This window comes from Salmo trutta, chromosome 10 (genome assembly GCF_901001165.1).
Source record: "Salmo trutta chromosome 10, fSalTru1.1, whole genome shotgun sequence".
Taxonomy (NCBI): Eukaryota; Metazoa; Chordata; class Actinopteri; order Salmoniformes; family Salmonidae; genus Salmo; species Salmo trutta.
Window position 1 is genome coordinate 46,344,750 of NC_042966.1, and position 15,844 is coordinate 46,360,593.

General features: G+C 41.7%; 1 protein-coding gene across 1 annotated transcript in view; it reads left to right on the forward strand.

Moving 5' to 3' along the window:
* The first annotated feature begins 3,993 nt into the window (after window positions 1-3,993).
* LOC115201779 (kelch domain-containing protein 3) overlaps window positions 3,994-15,844 on the forward strand; it is a 79,902-nt gene continuing 68,051 nt past the window's right edge. Inside the window, exon 1 of the mRNA XM_029765668.1 lies at window positions 3,994-4,082. The gene's annotated coding sequence lies outside the window, so the exon portion shown is untranslated. The remainder of the gene's footprint in view (window positions 4,083-15,844) is intronic.

Genomic DNA, 15,844 nt, shown 5'->3' on the forward strand with positions numbered 1-15,844 from the left:
CTTCCCTATACTGTTGATCTGATATTCTATAAGAGGAACAGGAGCTTCCCTATACTGTTGATCTGATATTCTATAAGAGGAACAGGAGCTTCCCTATACTGTTGATCTGATATTCTATAAGAGGAACAGGAGCTTCCCTATACTGTTGATCTGATATTCTATAAGAGGAGCTTCCCTATACTGTTGATCTGATATTCTATAAGAGGAACAGGAGCTTCCCTATTCTGTTGATCTGATATTCTATAAGAGGAGCTTCCCTATACTGTTGATCTGATATTCTATAAGAGGAACAGGAGCTTCCCTATACTGTTGATCTGATATTCTATAAGAGGAACAGGAGCTTCCCTATACTGTTGATCTGATATTCTATAAGAGGAACAGGAGCTTCCCTATACTGTTGATCTGATATTCTATAAGAGGAACAGGAGCTTCCCTATACTGTTGATCTGATATTCTATAAGAGGAACAGGAGCTTCCCTATACTGTTGATCTGATATTCTATAAGAGGAGCTTCCCTATACTGTTGATCTGATATTCTATAAGAGGAACAGGAGCTTCCCTATTCTGTTGATCTGATATTCTATAAGAGGAGCTTCCCTATACTGTTGATCTGATATTCTATAAGAGGAACAGGAGCTTCCCTATACTGTTGATCTGATATTCTATAAGAGGAACAGGAGCTTCCCTATTCTGTTGATCTGATATTCTATAAGAGGAAGCTCCAGCAGCAGAAGCTGTGAGATGCAGGTACTCAGCTCCGTTGAGCTCCTTCCCAAGTTAAACACTGGTCCTAACACAGGACAGTTTGCATGGCATGCTAGACCAATGGGACATGAGGAGTGTGTGTGTGTGTGTGTGTGTGTGTGTGTGTGTGTGTGTGTGTGTGTGTGTGTGTGTGTGTGTGTGTGTGTGTGTGTGTGTGTGTGTGTGTGTGTGTGTTTTAGTCAACCAGCTGTTAGCAGTGGGTTGAGCATTATGTTACTGTTTGTGGTGTGATGATGTCATGATTATAATAAACATTACTATTTATATATCACACCTCCATAAGGATCGTTATTGAAATGTCAGAAATGTTGGACATCTTGAATACCTCTGTAGGGAAATGGAATGTCCAATGAGGCAGGTCAGTAGTGTTCTTCCATTTATATCCAGATTCTCCTTCAGAAAAAGACAAGTACAGAATGAGTCTCAAACTGAAACTGTCTGTCTGTCTGTCTGTCTGTCTGTCTGTCTGTCTGTCTGTCTGTCTGTCTGTCTGTCTGTCTGTCTGTCTGTCTGTCTGTCTGTCTGTCTGTCTGTCTGTCTGTCTGTCTGTCTGTCTGTCTGTCTGTCTCCCATACTGAGACCGTCTTTCTGTCTGTCTGTCTCTTTCTCTCTCTTGCTCTCTCGCTTTCTCTTTGTCTCTCTCTCTCTCTCTCTCTCTCTCTCTCTCTCTCTCTATCTCTGTCTGTGTGTGTATTTCTCTGTCTGTCTGTCTGTCTGTCTGTCTGTCTGTCTGTCTGTCTGTCTGTCTGTCTGTCTGTCTGTCTGTCTGTCTGTCTGTCTGTCTGTCTGTCTGTCTGTCTGTCTGTCTGTCTGTCTCCCATACTGAGACCGTCTTTCTGTCTGTCTGTCTCTTTCTCTCTCTTGCTCTCTCGCTTTCTCTTTGTCTCTCTCTCTCTCTCTCTCTCTCTCTCTCTCTCTCTCTCTCTCTCTATCTCTGTCTGTGTGTGTATTTCTCTGTCTGTCTGTCTGTCTCTGTCTGTCCCATACTGAGATCATTTTGTGGTCTATACTTTTAGGTGTAAATTCGGTATTGCTTTAATAAATTACATATTCACAGACTGAAAAGCAACAGCTCCTCATTAAATGTTTTATGAGCAGAAGAGATTATAGAGATGGTTCCAAAGTTTAAAAACTCAATTTCCTGATATAACTGTCTGTCTGTCTGTCTGTCTGTCTGTCTGTCTGTCTGTCTGTCTGTCTGTCTGTCTGTCTGTCTGTCTGTCTGTCTGTCTGTCTGTATGTATGTATGTATGTCTGTATGTCTGTATGTATCTGTGGTTAGTGACTGTAGAGTTGTAGACTTTGCATGGAGAGTGGAGCAAAGGCCAGTCTGAAGAGAAGACATTATGGGCAAGGCTGGGGCAGCTGTTGCTGGGCATGTCAGACCATGAGGACAAGAAAATGTCCTCATTGTCCTGCCTCAACCAGGCTGCAGTTGGCATGGTGAATGAATTCCTCCCTCCCTCCCTCCACATCACGAATCAATAACAGCCAGGCTAAGTTCTCTGACCTGGGCAGCAGAGCAGGCAGGGCCAGAGGCAGCTGGAGGAGAGAGCAGATCTTGGGACAGCTGGAGGAAGGGGGGGGAAAGATCTGGGATTGGGCTCTCTGGCATACTCCCAGTTGCTCCAGTCAGCAGGTTATATCTGTCTTTCTGCCTGTCTTTCTGTCTGTCTGACAGCCTGTCTGACTCTCAGTCTGCCTGTCTGTCTGTCTGTCTGCCTGCCTGCCTGCCTGCCTGTCTGTCTGTCTGTCTGTCTGTCTGTCTGTCTGTCTGTCTGTCTGTCTGTCTGTCTGTCTGTCTGTCTTACTGTCAATCTGCCTGTCAGTCTGTCTGTCAGTTTGTATGTCTGTCTGTCTGTCTGTCTGCCTTTCTTTCTGTCTGTCTGTCTGTCTGACTGTCAGCCTGTTTGACTGTCAGTCTGTCTGTCTGCCTGTCAGTATGCCTGTCTGCCTGTCTTTCTCATTGTTTGTTCTTTTGAGTTTTGAAGTTGAGTCTCTGCCTGACAAAGTGAAGTTAGGATATATAAGTTATCCTGTATGAGCGTATGTTCTGAATACATTACGATGTTACAGGCGTCCAGCTTATGGGCAGGTGGCAGCAGTGTGTAGGAGGGAGGGTCCAAGGTGTGAGAAATGTGCAGAAGGGCACGAGACAAAGGAATGTGCAGTACTGGGGAAAGTAGTGGAATGTGTTAATTGTAGGGGTGCCCATGGAGCTGGGGATCAGAAATGTCCCATGCGAGGTTGAGGTTGAGGTTTCCAGGGTTAGAGTAGTGCAGAAGGTGTCCTATGCTGAGGCAGTGAAGAAAGTACAGGAAGATGGGTTAAGGGGGAGGAGTGGTGAGAGTAGTAGAGATATACCAGTACAGAGGGATAGGCCAAAAAGTGAAATAAGTTTCAGTAAGATTGGATTTTTAGCATTTATAGCAATGGTTATCAACTGTACTGCAGGGATGGAACGGAAATAGAGGTTGTGGTGGCAGCTGCAGAGAGGTAGTTGGGTGTGTGGGAGACTTGACAATAGAAAGAGTAACAGGGTGTGTTAAGTGGTGATGTCCCATCCTTTCAGGGTGATGGAATAAGGTAAGAATAAATACATTTAATTAGTGGAGTAGGAGGGTGTTAATTTTATTTTGTATCATTTTGAAATTAGTGAGTATAGTGTTAGATGGTATTTATTTATTTAACTTCCTCCTTTGCACCCCAGTATCTCCACTTGCACATTCATCTTCTGCACATCTACCATTCTAGTGTTTAATTCCTATATTGTAATTACTTCGCCACCATGGCCTATTTATTGCCTTAACTTACCTCATTTGCACTCACTGTATATAGACCTTTTGTTTTCTTTTGTTCTACTGTATTACTGACTGTATGTTTTGTTTATTCCATGTGTAACTCTGTGTTGTTGTATGTGTCGAATTGCTATGCTTTATCTTGGCCAGGTCGCAGTTGCAAATGAGAACTTGTTCTCAACTAGCCTACCTGGTTAAATAAAGGACTTGTTCCCAACTAGCCTACCTGGTTAAATAAAGAACTTGTTCTCAACTAGCCTACCTGGTTAAATAAAGGTGAAATAAATAAAAATAAATAAACAAATGGTAGGCTATTTATTTAGCACATTTTTATTTTTCAAGTAAAGTATAAGCGAGTTGTCCTCCAGTCTAGTAGGTGGCGGTAATGCAACAAATTGAATGCCAACCGCCGTTAAACCTCATAGAAGAAGAAGAAGAAGAAGAAGTTCAACCTTTAGAAGAAGAAGAAGTAAACATTACTTTTCGAGGGCCGAGAAGAGAGTGGATCCAGCTTCCAAGGTAACGTTGGTTAACAAACATACATGTATGTTTGTGTACACTCTGAGTTACAGCTTTGATTAATACACATATCTGAAGTTGGTGATTTCAATTGTTTAATAGCTCTCGTGTGGGTCGTTAGCTGCCAAGTTTGCGTACCACCGTTTGGATTGCTGTCTATTTAGCTAGCCCAACGATATTGCTAACGTTCGCTAGCCCCAAAGAAGATACTTTACAGTTGGCCAAAGTGTTATATACGTTTCCTATCTAACTAGTTTTAGTAACGTTCAATGTTGTCTAACGTTAGCTATATCCGAACTAAGGTTAATGTTAGCTATTTAAGTTGGCTAACTAGCTGGTTTACGAAGCTAGCTGGCGGGGTAGCGCAACGTAACTTTTCTAAGCTATCTGGCTTCTATTGATACAGTATGAGGTGTTTTGCTAACAGATAGCTAGCATACTAGATGTAGGTGAGTTAACTTAGCTAGCTAACTAGCTAGAAGTTATTAGTTAGCTAGGAACATTTGCATAGTTGACAGTTTATTCGTACTGGCGTTACTATAGTCGTCAAATAAGCTGTGTGGACATTGTAAAGATGTATGAACATTATTCAGAAGATGTTTAAATGTATTATCCCAATGTGTGGACATTTTATTTAATCAGTAAAATATACCTAGTTGGCTGGTTAGCTACTCTAGCCAGGTAACGTTAGCTAACATTAACTACTTAGCTAGCTATATCTGTCAGCTAGCAGCACTGTTACACTACAAAACAGGATCAATGAGTTAGCCAGCTAACTTTGATGTTGCTCTTGCTGCTGGTGATTCTCTGATCCACCTCTACGCAGACAACACCATTCTGTATACTTCTGGCCCTTCTTTGGACACGGTGTTAACTAACCTCCAGATAAGCTTCAATGCCACACAACTCTCCTTCCGTGGCCTCCAACTGCTCTTAAACGCAAGTAAAACTAAATGCATGCTCTTCAACTGATCGCTGCCCGCACCTGCCTGCCCAACTAGCATCACTACTCTGGACGGTTCTGACTTAGAATATGTGGACAACTACAAATACCTAGGTGTCGGGTTAGACTGTAAACTCTCCTTCCAGACTCACATTAAGCATCTCCAATCCAAAATTAAATCTAGAATCGGCTTCCTATATCGCAAGAAAGCATCCTTCACTCATGCTGCCAAACATACCCTCGTAAAACTGACTATCCTACCGATCCTTGACTTCGGTGATGTCATTTATAAAATAGCCTCCAACACTCTACTCAACAAACTGGATGCAGTCTATCACAGTGCCATCCGTTTTGTCACCAAAGCCCCATATACACTACCCACCATTGCGACCTATACGCTCTCGTTGGTTGGCCCTCGCTTCATACTCGTCGCCAAACCCACTGGCTACAGGTTATCTACAAGTCTCTGCTAGGTAAAGCCCCACCTTATCTCTGCTCACTGGTCACCATAGCAGCACCCACCCGTAGCACGCGCTCCAGCAGGTATATCTCACTTCCAGTTCTCTGCTGCCAATGACTGGAACGAATTGCAAAAATCTCTGAAGCTGGAGGCTCATATCTCCCTCACTAACTTTAAGCATCACCTGTCAGAGCAGCTCACAGATCACTGCACCTGTACATAGATAGCCCATGTGTAAACAGCCAATCTACCTACCTCATCCCCATACTGTATTTATTTATTTAACTTGCTCCTTTGCACCCCAGTATCTCTACTTGCACATTCATCTTCTGCACATCTACCATTGCAGTGTTTAATTGGTATATTGTAATTACTTCGCCACCATGGCCTATTTATTGCCTTAACTTACCTCATTTGCACTCACTGTATATAGACATTTTGTTTTCTTTTGTTCTACTGTATTATTGACTATGTTTTGTTTATTCCATGTGTATGTGTTGAATTGCTACGCTGTATCTTAGCCAGGTCGCAGTTGTAAATGAGAACTTGTTCTCAACTAGCCTACCTAGTTAAATAAAGGTGAAATAAAACAAATAAATAAAAAGTTAAACAATCATCAATAACTATTGATTTTCTGATTAATTAAGAAATATGAACTTATGTATTTGGTTGAGTCAATTAGACCATGCCAATTGATTGCATAGTTAAATAAAGGTTAAATTAAAATGTCATATTTAGGCAAGTTAGGTGGCTAACTCATTGATTCTGCTTTGTAGTATGCTCTCATTGGTAGCTGCTTTGACAGACTTTTAGCCAGCTAGTTATAGAAACTCAAATCTTAGCTAGCAGCTATCTGGCTAGATCATATATTTCTCACAATCATGCTAGCTAGATACCTAAGGAACCATATTATTTTCTGAAATCAGTAGGTAGTAATGCTTTAGCATGTGTCCTGTGGTAGGGGCCTTTCTCCATGAGGTCATCTGGAAATAGAAGGGTCCTCTGAGGGTTTATTTATGAGCGCTGTTTAAGGTTAGAGGTGAGTGGTACAGCAGACACACTGGTTGAGAGAGGACCAGAGTTATAGATGTGATTCTCCTTTACCCTTACAGGATAGGTTAATTTTTAACCAACTTTAACTTGGCAATGCTATCTTCCTTCTCAAACGTATCTTCTTAAATGTCTGTGTCCAGTTTCAGGTGTTTCTTTGGAATTTAGAAAATGTTAGTATTAAAATAAATATTGTTTTTTTTTTGCTCCATGAATTAATTCAACAATGTGTATGCCGCCGCCTCGTCTATATTACATCTTCTCGAAAGATTGTCTATTATAGTGACAAGATACTCGATTGACCATGATTTTTTTTAAAAACCTAAAAAACATACAATTCCACATCAATTTACAATGCAGAATAATGACCCTGTTACGTATGTTTGACCTCTCGGGTTAATGAAATTACGTCTCCCTCAACCCTTCAGACAGAACGCAGTTACAGTAACATGTCAATAGTGACATTTGATAACTTTTCAGACAATTAAAAACAGTGCTGCATCAGGTCTTTTTCAGACAGAATTCTGCTCTTGTGTAAAATGTTCTGTAGGGTTTCCTTGATAACAACAAATGTCGCTGCTGTGTTTTCTATACAGTTGTTTTTATGGTATGATAGCTAGAAGTGTTTTTATTTCTACTAAATGTCTTGGTAAGTCACGGTATTTAACAAACTTTGAAGTACTTTTTTTAGGAGATTGGTGCACACAGCAGCTCAAGATTATTTGATTGACAGTTCTGGTTGCCTAGTAATGGACTTTACATGAAGTCAAATGTAATTTAAATCACTAGAGAATGTTTTGTCTGCTTTTAAAAAAAACGTAGTGTAGCCTACCCTAAGAGACAGACATGCTGTAGCCGAGGCGCTTTCAAGGGGCCACATTACATTATGTCTGAAAAGCGTATGCGATAATGGCTACTGGTAGCCTACTGTCATTTCATGAGGCAGAAATGAAGTGTATGCTATTCTGGCCCGAAGACATCAGTGCCATGAATAGGCTAGGATATTCTACACTCAACAGACCAAAGACAGAACACACACTGGCAGCATTAGTGAAGAGACCTGGCAGCATTAGTGAAGAGACCTGGCAGCATTAGTGAAGAGACCTGGCAGCATTAGTGAAGAGCACAAGGCCAGTGTGAGGGAGAGGAAGGCAGAAGCCTGCTCATGTTTTGGTAATCTGCATCTCGCAATGTCTTGCATGCTTTGCAAATTCACTAAGTAGCCTAAAGTTGGCCTCTTCTTCCTCTCTGGTTTTATTTGAATTATAGAGCTTCCCCCAGGCCTTTATAGCCCGTCGGCTAGAGCTTCCCCCAGGCCTTTATAGCCCGTCGGCTAGAGCTTCCCCCAGGCCTTTATAGCCCGTCGGCTAGAGCTTCCCCCAGGCCTTTATAGCCCGTCGGCTAGAGCTTCCCCCAGGCCTTTATAGCCCGTCGGCTAGAGCTTCCCCCAGGCCTTTATAGCCCGTCGGCTAGAGCTTCCCCCAGGCCTTTATAGCCCGTCGGCTAGAGCTTCCCCCAGGCCTTTATAGCCCGTCGGCTAGAGCTTCCCCCAGGCCTTTATAGCCCGTCGGCTAGAGCTTCCCCCAGGCCTTTATAGCCCGTCGGCTAGAGCTCCCCCAGGCCTTTATAGCCCGTCGGCTAGAGCTTCCCCCAGGCCTTTATAGCCCGTCGGCTAGAGCTTCCCCCAGGCCTTTATTGCCCGTCGGCTAGAACTTCCCCCAGGCCTTTATAGCCCGTCGGCTAGAACGCTGAAAAAAATGTCTTGTGATAACTGCACTGTGATTTTTAATTAAGTGGGGGGAAAAAACGGTTAGGGATTTTTCTTAACGTTAAGGATGCCAACTTCGTTTAAATGTTTTAACATTTAAAACATTCACACCCCTAGTAGAAGTCCTCAATGTCCATGTTAGTGGGTTAAATCCATGACGCGTCCTCTCTCTATAACAGGCACAACTTCGATATCAAGTCGTTTTATTCAAATTTTGCCGAAATGCCACTTATCAGTGCATTCGTAACAACCTAACAATGACAACTTCTATTAGAGAAAATATGCCACCAAGTAGCATATTAGAAATTAAATCATTTTGTTGACCTAATTCACACACTCTCATTGACCTCCATACAAAAATTCTTCATTTTGTACTCTTATTTTTCATGGGCAGAGTAAAACTTCTTGCTTCGTGTCTTCCTCTGACTTCTTTCATTGATTGAGACAGGTGATTGTTATCATGACGTGGCACTTTGGGGTCGACCCACCTGTCTCGATCAAAGATTTGAAATCGACAAAACGGCAGTGTACACATTGTTGGATTACTTCATGGAGCGTTTTCAGAGCATTTTCTAAATTCAAACGAACCACCTGCAACTGGACACAGACATGTTATATACCCATCACCTTGGTCTTGATGTCTTGAGACATGCAATTGAGATGTCTCAAGATATGTTTAACATCTTAAACATTTTGAAGACGTGTCAATGCAATGTCCTGAGACATTTTCTGTGTGTCGTCAAGACGTCTCAAGACACTAATGTCAAATAGTGCTATGTCTTGAGACATTTTAGGAATGTTGGACATTTTGAAATTCATGGAACATTCTTCAGTCAACTCACAGTTGATGCAAGACAAAAAAACGACAATCTGTCAAACCTGGAGGATTTACAAACTTTTTTTTCCTACTTGAGGTAAGCAAGCAAAGCATTTTAATACTTAATTCTGGTATTTTCTGTGCAGTTTAAAAAAAAAAAAATGGACCATCTAAATATTACAGAAAATTAAATGTATATACTGTTGAATTTGGAAGTTTACATACTCTTAGGTTGGCGTCATTAAAACTCGTTTTTTAACCAATCCACACATTTCTTGTTAACAAACTATAGTTTTGGCAAGTCGGTTAGGACATCTACTTTGTGCATGACACAAGTACTTTTTCCAACAATTGTTTACAGACAGATTATTTCACTTAATATTCACTGTATCACAATTCCAGTGGGTCAGAAGTTTACATACACTAAGTTGACTGTGTTTACATACACTAAGTTAAACAGCTTTGAAAATTCCAGAAAATGTCATGGCTTTAGAAGCTTCTGATAGGCTAATTGACATAATTTGATTCAATTGGAGGTGTACCTGTGGATGTATTTCAAGGCCTACCTTCAAACTCAGTGCCTCTTTGCTTGACATCATGGGAAAATCAAAAGAAATCAGCCAAGACCTCAGAAAAAAAATTGTAGACCTCCACAAGTCTAGTTCATCCTTGGGAGCAATTCCCAAATGCCTGAAGGTACCATGTTCATCTGTACACCATGGGACCACGCAGCTGTCATACCGCTCAGGAAGGAGACACGTTCTGTCTCCTAGAGATGAATGTACTTTGGTGCGAAAAGTGCAAATCAATCCCAGAACAACAGCAAAGGACCTTGTGAAGATGCTGGAGGAAACGGGTACAAAAGTATCTATATCCACAGTAAAACGAGTCCTATTTCGATATAACCTGAAAGGCCGCTCAGCAGGGAAGAAGCCACTGCTCCAAAACCGCCATAAAAAAGGCAGACTACGGTTTGCAACTGCACATGTGGACAAAGATCATACTTTTTGGAGAAATGTCCTCTGGTCTGATGAAATAAAAATAGAACTGTTTGGCCATAATGAACATTGTTATGTTTGGAGGAATAAGGGGGATGCTTGCAAGCTGAAGAACACCATCCCAACTGTGAAGCATGGGGGTGGCAGCATCATGTTGTGGGGGTGCTTTGCTGCAGGAGGGACTGGTGCACTTCACAAAATAGATGGCATCATGAGGTAGGAACATTATGTTGATATATTGAAGCAACATCTCAAGACATCAGTCAGGAAGTTAAAGCTTGGTCGCAAATGGGTCTTCCAAATGGACAATGACCCCAAGTATACTTCCAAAGTTGTGGAAAAATGGCTTAAGGACAACAAAGTCAAGGTATTGGAGTGGCCATCACAAAGCCCAGACCTCAAACCTATAGAAAATTTGTGAACAGAACTGAAAAAGCATGTGTTAGCAAGGAGGCCTACAAACCTGACTCAGTTACACTAGCTCTGTCAGGAGGAATGGGCCAAAATTCACCCAACTTATTGTGGGACGCTTGTGGAAGGCTACCTGAAACATTTGACCCAAGTTAAACCATTTAAAGGCAATGCTACCAAATACTAATTGAGTGTATGTAAACTTCTGACCCACTGGGATTGTGATGCAGTGAAATAATCTCTCTGTAAACAATTGTTGAGAAAATGACTTGTCATGCACAAAGTAGATGTCCTAACCGACTTGCCAAAACTATAGTTTGTTAACAAGAAATTTGTGGAGTAGTTGAAAAACGAGTTCAACTGTGTGTGTTTTATATAGACACAGACCCAGTCAAAAATTTTGAGACCTACTTATTCAAGGGTTTTTGTTTATTTTTCAATTTTCTACGTTGTAGAAAAGTAGTGAAGATATCAAAATTACGAAATTACACACATGGAATCATGTAGTAACCAAAAAAGTGTTACACTAATCAAAATATATTTTAGATTCTTCAAAGGAGCTACCCTTTGCCTTGACAGCTTTGCACACTCTTGGCACTCTCTTATTGAGCTTCACCTGGAATGCTTTTCCAACAGTCTTGAAGGAGTTCCCACATATGCTGAGTATTTGTTGACTGCTTTTCCTTCACTGCGTTCCAACTCATCCCAAACCATCTCAATTGGGTTGAGGTCGGGTGATTGTGGAGGCCAGGTCATCTGATGCAGCACTCCATCACTCCTTGGTCAAATAGCCCTTACACAGCCTGGAGGTGTGTTGGGTCATTGTCCTGTTGAGAAACAAATGATAGTCCCGCTAAGCGCCAACCAGATGGGATGGCGTATCGCTGCATAATGCTGTGGTAGCCATGCTGGTTAAGTGTGCCTTGAATTGTAAATAAATTAGTGGCAGTATCACCAGCAAAGCTAACAACATGATTCCATATGTTATTTAATAGTTTACAATGTTGAAAATAGTCAAAATAAAGAAACCCTGGAATGAGTAGGTGTCAACTTTTGACTGGTACTGTGTGTGATTTTATATATATATATATATATATATATATATATATATATATATATATATATATATATTTGCGCACCTAAAATAAATTTGATAAATAGCTGATGCATGTATTGGTCAAGATGCCGTCCTCGTGCTGCAGAGTAGACTGGACTTATCTGACTGCTGACCTCTACATGGATAGTCTGAGGTAAGACTGGATGCTTATCTGCATCTTCCTTTTACATGTGCTTTGATAGTTATTGTGTAATGAACATGTCCTATTTTTCTTTTGACAGGATACGTGGATGGAAGACATCAGCTGTCACCCAGCAAATACAAGTGAGAGCATTGCAAAAAGGAACAAGACGCATACAATGTTCCTTTCTTCCCATGTGGACAGAGTGCTTAACTGATTCATGTCAAACAGAAAGCACTCATGGACGGCAGGCTTTCTGCTTCAGGTGAGATATTCAGAATTAAGGTACAAGAAAATAGCAAGTTAGAGGTGGTATTGTTATTTGATACGTACTGACATTGTATTTTCCTGCAGGTTAAGAGCATCTCTGAGATCCCCATATATGACTATCTGTCTATAAAGACTTGAAGACAGGAGTTGTTGTTTGATGCTCTGTACCACCTTTACCAAAAGCTGTTTTGTTGCATCTGAAATGGTTATTTTGGTCAATAAATCTTGATTACTTTGATTTGGTGTGCAATACAAGTTGTGGTATGGATTTGCGTGACTGTTCTAGAGTGATTTGGTTCGTATTTATTTTCCGTATTGACTGACCATCATCTCTTAAAGTAATGATGGACTGTCGTTTCTCTTTGCTTATTTGAGCTGGTCTTGCCATAATATGGACTTGGTCTTTTACCAAATAGGGCTATCTTCTGTACACCAGCCCTACCTTGTCACAACACAACTGATTGACTCAGCACTTTAGGAGTAATGTAAAATAAATTCCATAAATTAACTTTAAACAAGGCACACCTGTTAATTGAAATGCATTCCAGGTGACTACCTCATGAAGCTGGTTGAGAAAATGCCAAGACTGTGCAAAGCTGTCATCAAGGCAAAGAGTGGCTACTTTGAAGAATCTCAAATATAAAATATGTTGATTTGTTTAATGCTTATTTGGTTACTACATGATTTCATAGTTTTAATGTCTTCACTTATTCTACAATGTAGAGAATATTAAAAATAAAATCCCTAGACTGAGTAGGTGTCCTTACTTTTGACTAGTTGTGTGTGTGTGTATACATAGTGCATTTGGAATGTATTCAGACCCCTTCCACGTTTTGTTACGTTACATTTATTTAATTAATTTTAGAATGTATTTCTTCAATCTACACACAATACCCCATAATGCATGTGCAGACCAGCTGTCTGGAGTGTTTACGGACATATTCAATCGCTCCCTATCCCAGTCTGCTGTCCCCAGATGCAAGATGGCCACCATTGTTCCTGTATACAAGAAGGCAAAGAGAACTGAACTAAATTACTATCGCCCCGTATCACCCACTTCTGTCATCATGAAGTGCTTTGAGGCAAGTTAAGGATCATATCACCTCTACCTTACCGGCCACCCTAGACCCACTTCAGTTTGCATACCTCCCAACAGGTCCACAGACGATGCAATTGCCATCACACTGCCCTATCCCATCTGAGCAAGAGGAATACCTATGTAAGAATGCTGTTCATTGGCTATAGCTAAGCATTCAACACCCTGCAATTGGATCCTGGACTTCCTGGCGGGCCACCCCCAGCTGGTGAAGGTACAAAAAACATCTCCACTTTTCTGAACCTCAACACAGGGGCCCCACAAGGGTGTGTGCTCAGCCCCCTTCTGTACTCCCTGTTTACCAACAACTGCGTGGCCATGCACGCCTCCAACTTAATCAAGTTTGCAAACGACACAACAGTGGTAGGCTTGATTACCAACAATGACGAGACAGCTTATAGGGAGGAGGTGAGGGCCCTCGGAGTGTGGGGTCAGGAAAACAACCTCTTACTCAACGAAACAAAGGAGACGATTGTGGACTTCAGGAAACAGCAGAGGGAGCACTCCCCTATCCACATCGACGGGACAGTAGTGGAGAAGGTGGAAAGTTTGAAGTTCCTTGGCGTACACATCACTGACAAACTGAAATGGTCCACCCACACAGACAGCGTGGTGAAGAAGGCGCAACATCGCCTCTTCAACCTCAGGAGGCTGAAGAAATTTGGTTTGTCGCCCAAAACCCTGACAAACTCCTACAGATGCACAATAGAAAGCTCCTGTCGGGCTGTACCACCGCCTGGTACAGCAACTGCACCGCCCTCAACCGCAAGGCTCTCCAGAGGGTAGTGAGGTCTGCACAACGCATCACCGGGGGCAAACTACCTGCCCTCCATGACACCTACAGCACCTGATGGTGGGTGGTACTGTCAGAACTAGAAGCACAAATATTTCGCTACACTCGTATTAACATCTGCTAACTGTGTGTGTGTGACCAATAAGATTTGATTTGATTTTGATTTGAATGACAAAGTGAAAACAGATTTTTAGAAATGTTTGCAAATGTATAAGGAAAGGTAACTGATACCTTATTTACATAAAGTATTCAGCTCCTTTGTTATGAGACTCGAAATTGAGCTCAGGTGCATCCTGTTTCCATTGATCATCCTTGAGATGTTTCTACAACTTGATTGGAGTCAACCTGTGGTAAATTCAATTGGTTGGACATGATTTGGAAAGGCACACACCTGTCTATATTAGAGGTCGACCGATATGATTTTTCAATGCCGATACCGATTATTGGAGGACCAAAAATAGCCGATACCGATTAATCGGCCGATTTGTGTGTGTGTGTGTGTGTGTGTATATATATTTATATATATATGTATGTGTGTATGTAATAATGACAATAACAGCAATACTGAATGAACAATGAACACTTATTTTAACTTAATATAATACATAAATAAAAGGCAGGGACTGGGAGACTAGTCAGGATCGAGGCAAAGATGAACAGAGCAAAGTACTGAGGTTGTTGATGAAATCCTGCTCCAGAGTGCTCTGGACCTCAGACTGGGGCAAATGTTCACCTTCCAACAGCCAAGACAACGCAGGAGTGGCTTTGGGACAAGTCGCTGAATGTCCTTGAGTGGCCCAGCCAGAGCCCGGACTCGAACTCAATCTAACGTCTCTGGAGAGACCTGAAAATAGCTGTGCAGCAACACTCCCCATCCAATTTGACAGAGCTGACAAGATCTGCAGAGCATTTTATATTTAACCTTTATTTAACTAGGCAAGTCAGTTAAGAACAAATTCTTATTTTCAATGACGGCCTAGGAACAGTGGGTTAACTGCCTTATTCAGGGGCAGAACGACAGATTTTTACCTTGTCAGCTCGGGAATTGAATCTAGTAACCATTTGGCTATTGGCCCAATGCTCTAACCACTAGACTACCTGCCGCCCCGAGGAGAATGGGAGACACTCCCCAAATACAGGTGTGCCAAGCTTGTAGCGTCATACCCAAGAAGACTCAAGGCTGTAATCACTGCCAAAGGTGCTTCAACCAAGTACTGCGGAAAGGGTCTGAATACTTATGTAAATGTGATATTTCATTATTGTGTGTAGTTTGATGAGGTGAAAAAACAATTTAATAAATTTTATAATAAGGCTGTAACCTAACAAAATGTGGAAAAAGTCAAGGGTTCTGAATTTTTTCCGAATGCACTGTAATATATATATATTTTTTATCATTTGAGATGGGGGCTCCCTTGTCTCGCGGGGGGTGATTGCTCCGTCACTGCTTATAACTATAAGTTAACTATCTAAGATTTGTCAAATAAGTTATATTCAGCTCAGGGCTTCAACTATGTATTTGGTTTGCTAACTTGCTAGCCAGGCGGCTAGATGTCAAGATCAAGCTTCTTGGTTACAGCAGAGACAATTAATCCCCTCTTGGATCGAGATCCATGCTGCCTAAATTGTTTTGTGCGAAAAAAAACTAAAAAAATACCGGCCCTTGTGTGCACTTCCGTTAATACCGAACACCCCTGTATGGTAGAGAAACGGTCTGACAGTATGAACATATAGATACCGCCCAACCGTAGTGACCACCTCCTAGCGGAGATAATGCAGGGTCCTGAGGAGCTGTCAACAGCAGAGCTGAGTTCCCCTCTGTCTGCATGCTGCGTCGTCCTCCTCAGTGTCCTTTTCTGTTAGAGCTAGGCCTAACCGTTTCCTTTCATATCTGACCTCTCCTCTACATCTGATCTCTCCT